At 30.5% G+C, this 9,543-nt stretch overlaps 1 non-coding gene across 1 annotated transcript; it reads right to left on the reverse strand.

Moving 5' to 3' along the window:
* Nucleotides 1-2,590: 2,590 nt before the first annotated feature.
* Nucleotides 2,591-2,663, reverse strand: TRNAK-CUU (transfer RNA lysine (anticodon CUU)). The gene has a single exon. It is a non-coding gene; the product is annotated as a tRNA-Lys (tRNA).
* Nucleotides 2,664-9,543: the final 6,880 nt, after the last annotated feature.

Raw genomic sequence — 9,543 nt, forward strand, 5'->3', positions numbered from 1 at the left:
ACTTGTGCTCGTAAGGTTAATGAAATCTGTCTCAAAACAGACAGATAGACAAGGGATTTTATACATCACGGTAACATTATTCTGTTTTGTAACAAAACTACTTCAGACTCTATAAAAATGACTAACAAACGATAAATACAAAAAAAATTGAGTTCTACAACATTATATTGTTATATACAACACAAGACAACTACCATTTACCTAACAACTTCTGTATATAATAAATAAAGTAATAGTAGTATCGTTATTGGTAGGTAAAAAGTGCTCCAGGGATACATAGTTTGTCTTCCTAGACACTGTGGGACTAAGCAAAAAATGTCCTACGACTAGTGTCAAAGATAAAGCTTCGTAATATTGTCAACACAAACACTGAAAGCTTACAAGGGACTAAAGGGTTCTGTTTTTACTCTCCACTACTGTTTAAAAGGTTTGTTTATATTATACAGCTTGACAAGAAGTTATAAATCATGTTAAATTATAATACCTTCATTCACAAAAAATACAAAAAAGAGCGTGTGTGCCGAGCACACGTGTCAGAAGTGAAACTTCTTTGGCATTCTTTGACACTTATAAATTTTACTCTCAACGCGCTTCAAGAAGTTTCACTTCATAAAAGAAGTTAAAACGGTACAGGTACGGACTTTAAAGTACGGTAGATGTTTAATTTGGAATAAAGACAATTTAAAAAATTATTTTAAAAAAGCACATTTTTGTCTTCGGCGTTCAATTAGAATTAAGTCGCTTTAAAAGCTATCCCGGAAAATTTTCTATTAAAAGAAAAACACAACTAAAAATTAAAATCACTTTACCGGCTCTACAATTTTGGTACATATATATAGCTAATATTATGCAATGAAAATTGTATATCTCTCTGTTTATTTATTACCAAATAGCATCGTGAATGACCAAATCGAACATTGTGTGCATATTATATTTTTCTGTCGGGATACTTTAATTAATTGATGCATTGTAGTAATTCAATCCATATTCGTTAAAGTAATTTTAAAGGCTTTTTGTGTGTAATACTATTATGATCCATCTTTTTAGTAGGAATTAAACTTGAGTTTTATCAGTCTATTTTGTTTGATGAAATTAATGAATACACCTATACTTACATAACAATTAAATAAAAATAATATGTTTATGCCATTAACAATAAATTACTAAACAAATAGGTAAAAATTTCTGAGTAACATGTAATTCTGTATAAATGTGTGACACATAAGTAAACAATTGTAAAGTAAAAAGGTCACGTAAGTGTTAATTAAAAGTTCGGCAGGTCTCGGGTTGGCTTCAACTTTTGACATTTCGCGAATTTTAGGGTTCCCTAGTAGACTGGGGTAGAAGCCTTTGAAAATAATGAAAAGATAAAAAAAATCGCAGTCGGATGAAACCCATTAGAAAAGGAGGGGAATATGATAAAAATGTAAGGAAAAATAAATTACGGTCAATCCGAGTTCGGGAAGCGGGAGGGGGGAGCTTTAAAGAGAAAAAAATGGTTTCTCTCGATTTCCGACAAAACTACAAGTTCTATAGAAAAAAGTTCAATGGCAAAGTTGTAGGTAATTAAAAGTTCTACAACTTTTGTGTTCACAATTTTTTCACATAACCTAAAAATTTAGGTGAAAAATTCAAAAAACCAAGTTTTTGGTCTTTTATTTCTATCTACTTCAAAATTTATTTATTTTCTACGAAATTTGGTGGAAACTTACTTTATTATGTCCCAAATACACTGTAATTTATTTGATTGAAAATATTTATTTTTTCGCCTTATTTTGAATTAATACCAAAAAATTCCCCTCCTTTTCTAATGGGTTTCATCCGACTGCGATTTTTTTTTGTTTCAAAAATTATCTACTCTAGTCTATAGACATAATATAGTGAACAAAAATATTATAATAAATTATGAGATATTATTTGGGATGTAAAAATGATGAGGATGTGAAAAACACACAAATTTATATTAATAAAGCATTGTATGTTTAATGAATTAATTTTTCATTAATGGTCTGTTTCTTTTCTTTTCAGGTTAATTAGTGCACCAAAATAAACAATATTTTAACTAAGAGAGTTTTATTATAAATTAAAATTATATTTCTCATATAATATTTAAAATTTAAAAATAATAAAACATATTTCAAGATCAGTATTATAAGATAATAATAATTATTTATTTACCTAATTACTTAAAATATTTATATGCATGCCTATGCCTATTAGTAAAAAAGTATTAATGAAAAATAGTTTAAAAGAATTTGCCCCTATAAATGGGACCAGATAAGAATCCGAATTTAAATTGCGCGTAAAAGGTGCATAGATAAAAAAAGTAAAAAAAAACAAAATGGCGTCGCCGTCTGGTGAACAGAAGGATCAGTCACCACCTCCAGGCCAAATGCCGAGCAAGATGGAAAGAAGAATGTCACATTTCAAAGAATACAAGTTCTTTAGAAGTTTTAGTGCGAAGATCGAGAATTGGCCGATGCGGAAAGCTGAACAGCTGTGGCGGAAAATGAGGGAAAGGAAAATTGCAGGTAATTATTATAAAAAAAAAACATAATTAACAGGTAAAATGAAATATAAAAAAAATTTACGCCCAACGTGGGGCTCGAACCCACGACCCTGAGATTAAGAGTCTCATGCTCTACCGACTGAGCTAGCCGGGCTTGCATGGGAGCTTTGAAATTGTCGTACACTTATATTATGGGACTCTTTATTTTAGTTCTGTCAAACGAGGTTAAGGTTTTATCAAAATAAAGATATTAATATTGTCACTGTGGTTGTCACGATAACTATTTTGATGCGATAAATACATATGAATTATGATCGGAAATGAACGGCCGTTACTTAAAAAACAGATCCGATTTTCTTGCAACTACATAGCAATAAATCTGTAAGTATCAAATAAATTTAAATAAGAAGAATAAATAATATTTTATGAACAATTTGTAAATATACATATTAAGTATATAAATTTTGGCGTAGTAGGTATCTTTATTTTTAGTTTTCTGTGCAATAAATAAAAATATCTAATAATTTGGATTTTTTATATTTGAATAGCATCACACAACTACTAATACTGATACAATTTAAATTTATTTCAAACATGTGGTCTAATTTATAGCTGTTGAAGGTCGATATTTCCTAAAACGATTTAACACACTCAAGTGATCTATAAAGTTTACTTTTTCCTTGTCAGCTTCATTAATTATTTGTTTAACGATAAGATACCTAATATAAATATTTTGTACACACCTACGGGAACTACCAACGCATTTTATACAGGAAAACCAATTTGGTATACTAATCGACTGAAATAAATAAAAAATGCATATATGCCGACATTTTTTAAACTAAAACTGACATTCCATATAAAGACCAGAATAAATAAAATATCTACATTGTTTTTTTTGTTTAGAAATAAATTAGTTTTAAGCATTGATTTTTATATTTTAGTCTTATTATGGTTATGGTATTATGTATTTATTCTAAAACCAATTAATATTAAATTTTACTTTTAGATATACTTACGCAAATTTTCTTTTTGAAGCAAGTTGAATGCAGCAACATGTTTTATTAAAAATCTATCAAAAGGCCCAAGTTTTAAGCTCTAAATCTAAGCTCTAAGTATTCATATTAGTTTGTAATACTTGGCTCAAAACTCTCATTAAGTTGAAAGCACGGCTTCAGCATCCCTATGTAGTATGTACATTCTGCATAATAACTTTATAGTTGGACGTGATCGGAATATTTATTACAGATTGCAAATATCTTTAATTAATGCACTGTGATTTTATAGACTTGCCTGCCTTATTCCACGGCGATACTAACCTCTAATTTGCCTTTACCCTTAAAGTTTCGTTTTTCAATAAAAAAAATGCTTTTTCTGTTCAAGATGTAAAAAAGAAAAAGTGAAGTACCGTGTCCCCAAGTGGGGTAAGGGGCAGATGCATAGGTGATCAGCCTTCTGTGTCCTGACAGACCGAGACATTGATTTATCTTCGTCTCCACCGGGAAATTGAACCTAGGGCCCCTCGGTTCTACGCTCACGCGTCAACCACTGTACCAAGGAGGCGGTCATTCTGATGTAGCTATCACCAAAATTAAATGAACATTGAATTAAAAAAAAAAAAAATTATATATTATTAATTATTATATTAGATCTCTAAAATTTCTTAAAGAACATCTTTTGCTTTCTTTTTGCAATACAAATGACAATGTTATTGAATAATTAACGAATACATCATGTCATATCGATACATCGATGGGACATGGGACGCAGGTAAGAGTAAGAATGAGAAGTCCGAATTAATATGTATCAAAAAGATAGATTTGTCTATTTATTCATTTACTATTGTTTATTATTTCACTTATTCAAAGTTTAAGGCAAAGGTGTAACTATTTACAATAATTATTGACAACAACATGTTAAATACATACACACGCTAATACGTATAAAATACAAGTCAACAATTGTTATAAATTATCAATACGTAAACAATAAGACAATAAATATAATAAAATGTTCCTGCAGTTTTGTGGTATCCCGCCGTTATCATCTAACTAGATCGCAGAAAGTACTGACTGTAAACAAATGTTTAGCAAACTGCTTGTGATAAAATAAAATGAAAATAGGGTTGTGTAATCGGAAATTATTTATGTATTTCGATATTGAAAGAAACTGTAAACGTTAAAGTATTTAAGGAACTTGAATCAGAAATAACGAGTAAAGATTGTAGAGGAGGTGTCGATACCATAGACTTACATTTTATAATAAGCTGAATATTGACATCACTAATAGGATAAATACAATATAAAAGATGCCGTAGCACAAATTAAAACGAAAAATATAAACATGTACATAATTAAACATAATTTATGTAAAAAATGGAATGCCCTCGAAGGAACTCAATATTTAATATTAGTTTAATTTGTTAGCTATAGAATTGTATTTTATTTTATTCTTTCAATAAAATCATTTAATTTTTATTAGCTCATTGTGGCAGCCCTATACCCTGTTATAGATAAAGAAGGCAATAAATGTAGTACTTACCGAGATGGCTCGTAAAAAGGACATTTCTGAAAAACGATGTCGTTTCTACTTTTGTTATTTGATTGTAGTCGAAATATGACGGTCTTCTCAAATTCCTCGTTTATTTCTATATATTACCTGTGGAAGTAAAAGGTCGACGTCTCACAGTGCCTTTCAACTTTTTATTAATGTGACATATCACATAGGTGTTTTATTATTTACCGTAATTTCGGTAAATCATGATTTATGCTTTTATGAATATTTTTTCGTATTTAACTAAAGACAATAATTATTTTCTCTTACTTTAATTACCTAATACAGTCTTTTTGGTATCTTATTACACATAACAAACGAATAATTAAATAAATCAAACCAAATACCTTTGATGAAAACCTTATTTATTTTTACTGCCTCAAGCATTCCTTAAAATTTTCCTTCATCAACAAGCAGTATGTAATTCGTTTGTCAACAAAATTTTCCTAACAACACATTTTATACAAAACCGTAACGAATCTAATAATATTACATCGGAAGCAATAAATTTTAACGGTTGTATAACATCCTCAAAATGTTTGTATTGCACTGAAAAGTTTCTTTGAAACAATAAACGATGCCGACGTTGTAAAACAGCAATGTCTCTAAATCTCTCAATTTTAATCGTATTTATTTTATTGGTCATAATTCACTGTACTGTTGAGATTTATTGAAGAATTTCGGTAAGAGTTATTTTATTGGTGGTGTTTGGAATTGAAAAAGCAATCAAAAGGAATGTAAAAATGTGACTGAGCCTTATTGGAGGATGCCGCTTTCTGGTCTGTAATAAATAAGTGTTTGTTGTCGTTTTATAGCGATTTACAAACAATTTAAAAGTGTACTTTCAACTTTGAAATCGTTCTAGTGTCATCTTTAGTTTAACAGTCTTATAATAATGAATAATGATATTACTTACAATCTTATTCTTATATCTACTAATTAAAACAGTTCAATCGACCTACAAAATAATGCAACTTCCTACGTATTTATACAGAAACGTGACAAACTATAAAATATCAACCACATTTCCAAATAAAACAAATCTACGTCAGTCGTAACACATAAATTTCAAGGTCCCCGTCACCTGGTTTTTGACCCCAATGATTCACTCATCACTTTCTATTTTGTGTCATTATGCAATATTATTATGGGATGATCAGTCCTCGTGGGTATAAAATGATCGTAAACATAAAACCGATATGGCAGTGAGCCAAATTGTGACGATTGCATCCGAATGTAATATCAATAGTTTGTACTATAAATTTGAGCTCCTGTTAAAAAAGTGCAGTGATACGCGGATATGTAATATTGCCTATAAACAGGGACGTGAAATACAATTATTTATTTATTTTTGTTATAAAAATATTATACAAAATAATAGAGTATTTTGAATAAGGAAAATCAGTATGGGCTATTTGCTGATGTCTCGTAACACGTGTTACTTTGTACCTAAATTAATGAATATGAACATGAAGCTTACGTGGGCAATAATAAAAAAACTCAAGCATCCTTTCTTCAATGAAATTGTTCCATACATTAAAATTATTATAGTACGTTTCAGTTAATCCTATTAGGTTATACATAAGAGAAAATTTGTAAAGGTAGATTATTTTTTACGATTCAATGGTTTGATTTTCAATTGTTAGTAAAATATAAACAAGGCGTTTTACATTTAATCATTTCAAGTTTTTATTAAGAGCTTTATGAACTTATTGTTCGATTGATAGTAGGTTTAATACAGGATTTATTTACAGGTCACTGCTTACACGTTCCTCAGTCTTTCCATGCGATATTCTGATACTATTATTATGTGATAGAGCTAATTAATAAATTACTGTTTCATTGGTCTAGTGGTTAGTATATTGCTAGGTATCACGGAGGAATTCTACCAATACCCGTGGCCCTCTCGTTGATGCGGCTTGACGGAACACAGTGGGGTTTTGGTCGGTAGGAATCCGTCATAACCCACGGCCCCTCCCCCGGAGGCCGTGGGTATCTATGCAAGATTTCCCCACTAAAAAAAAAAAAAATATAAGATTTTATAAAATTTCTGCTATGCTTTTAATTATATAAGATAAGCGAAGGAGAAACTGTATTGCGTGTCTTAATTTGTCGATACGGAATAGTTTTTTTTATTTTATATAGTAGGTACTAGCTGCTGCAGCAGACGTTGTTCTGCCCTTAAGCTCTGAGTCGTGTTTTTTCTCTATAAGAAACCTTACTTGAGCCTTTAAACACGTTAATAATTGGTAGAGCCGTTCTCGAGTTTGACGCTTAGGCGATTCATTTTTACAAACTATTTAGAAGATATGGCAATAGCAAATTTCTGTATGACATCAACGATTTTATTTAAAAGTCGGTTAAAATAATTTGAAATGCCATTACCCACCCGCATCGTATGTCGTTTAGATTAAAGTTAATTTCAAAATGATTGCAGCGAAATGATTACATAAGTAGGATGTGAAGTATTTAACCTATTTTCAAATTTCAATGCAACTTTGTGATCTATTTTGTTGCATCTATAATTATTTCCGTAAATAGCATTAGTACAGAATTACCTAGAGCTAGCGCGCAAGAGCAACTTTTGTCTCTCCCATCAACTCTATGGGCTAGTAAGAAAGTGCGCGCACGTAGCGACGCAACTCCCGGGAGACTTTTGTATTACCCCAAGTATATTTCAGCCAATATTTTAAATACGTAAGTTTATGCGAGGAGGCAAAAAAATAACTGAAAAATATTGATTTTTTATGTAATAAGGCTTTCATCGAGTAGCAAATGAACCTGCGAGTTGTTATTGTTCTTAGTTTCAACGAAGCTCATTATAATCAAAGACTGGTTATTGTTTTAGTGTTGTTTGTCACTGGGCATTATCTTTAGATAGGTGTATTTTTTTCCATTAACAAACAAAATATGAAAAACATATTTTATATCCTTCCAACGATTATTATCATCAAATAAGAAATTTAAGAATTAAATTTGACTTGGAATATTCATAATTATAATCATTACGGATATTTCACGTATGAACTATGAATTATTGAACACTTTTTGACTAAGAATATTCCAACGTAGCTGCATAATATTCGACAGCTGTTTCACTCTGGATCTCAACATGAAATAATTATGAGCGGAGCGAACATTTGTGGATAAACACAGGTCGAGGTGAAGGACCTATTTATTTAGATGTGGTGACCATATTTCTAAAGATAATATAATAATATATTTCGAAGGCTTTAGAAATATACAGCTATTATTATATTTTAAAATTTGTTATCATGGAAACGGTAAACAATAGTTTATAACTGAATTTATTAGAATATCTGTGCTTTAAACATAAATTAATAACAGTCGGAATATTTTTTATTCAACAGTATTTAATATTCTATGATAATTTTATTGCAGTTGGCATGTGTAAAGGACTATTCCTAAGTTTCGGCCAGACCAAAATTCGCTCAAATTGTTAACATAAAACATAATCGCAACTAACATCAAAACAAATTATAATTAATTAATTCTAGAGTGATTTCAGTCTCTTCTGTTACATAAATACAGTTTAAATTTAAATCTCGCGTGAAGCGTAGCTAATTGTTATCTTACGAGAAGTCAATTTCTTTACCAAAATATTTTGTCAAAATAAGACTCGGATCCTTTACCTTGAAACTTAATTGGTAAATTAATATTAAAATTAGGATTATGTGCTCGGAAGAGGTAGGATTACGTAGATTCTACGGATCCTATTAAGTTTCGTACGCATCTTTAATCTTTATCCACATGTAATTTTATATCATAAAATTGAAACTAACTAATCAACTCAAAAGCTACTTAATCGATTTTGAACATTTCAGATTGACGCAGCTTTTATCCCGGGTCAACAACGTGGTGCCGGGTCGAGCAGCCAATCTACATTAATATTATAAAGTGCAAAGATTATACGGCGTGAAACTACTAGACCGATTTTGAAAATAACTTCACTAACAGAAAGTACAGTACCTATACCTGAGTTACAAAGGCTTTATTTTATTTTAACCCAAAGTGAACCCGAGCAAACACGGGACGAGCAGCTAGTACAGTGTTAGCAACCTGAAGTGAGCTGATTATCGTACCAGGGGCGTAAAATTATCGTACATTAGGCGTTTTTGGTTCGAAATTATCGTACTTTTTAGAATAAAGTCAATTATAAATAAATAAATCATATAAATTGTAATATTGATAAGTATGCAAGTTCTCTATAGTTAATCTTTGTTTAACTACCGCTGTCAAATCAACGGGACACTGAAACCCAAACGTTTTACGTGCCTTCTCAGAGCAATAAACCGTGCCTTAATATTCATTGTACTCTTTGGTTTTACGCGTGGTACAGACTACAGACCTGAACCGATTCCATTTCCACTTTATGTTCAATAAACGCGCCAAGTTTAAAATTCAATCTGACAAAATTTCACTGTTCCCATGAAAGTTCGATATGAAACACGTCAAAATTT

This window comes from Colias philodice, chromosome 20 (genome assembly GCF_061535455.1).
Source record: "Colias philodice isolate Cphi_HAF_F1 chromosome 20, ilColPhil1 Martin Lab GWU primary, whole genome shotgun sequence".
In the NCBI taxonomy this organism is placed as follows: Eukaryota; Metazoa; Arthropoda; class Insecta; order Lepidoptera; family Pieridae; genus Colias; species Colias philodice.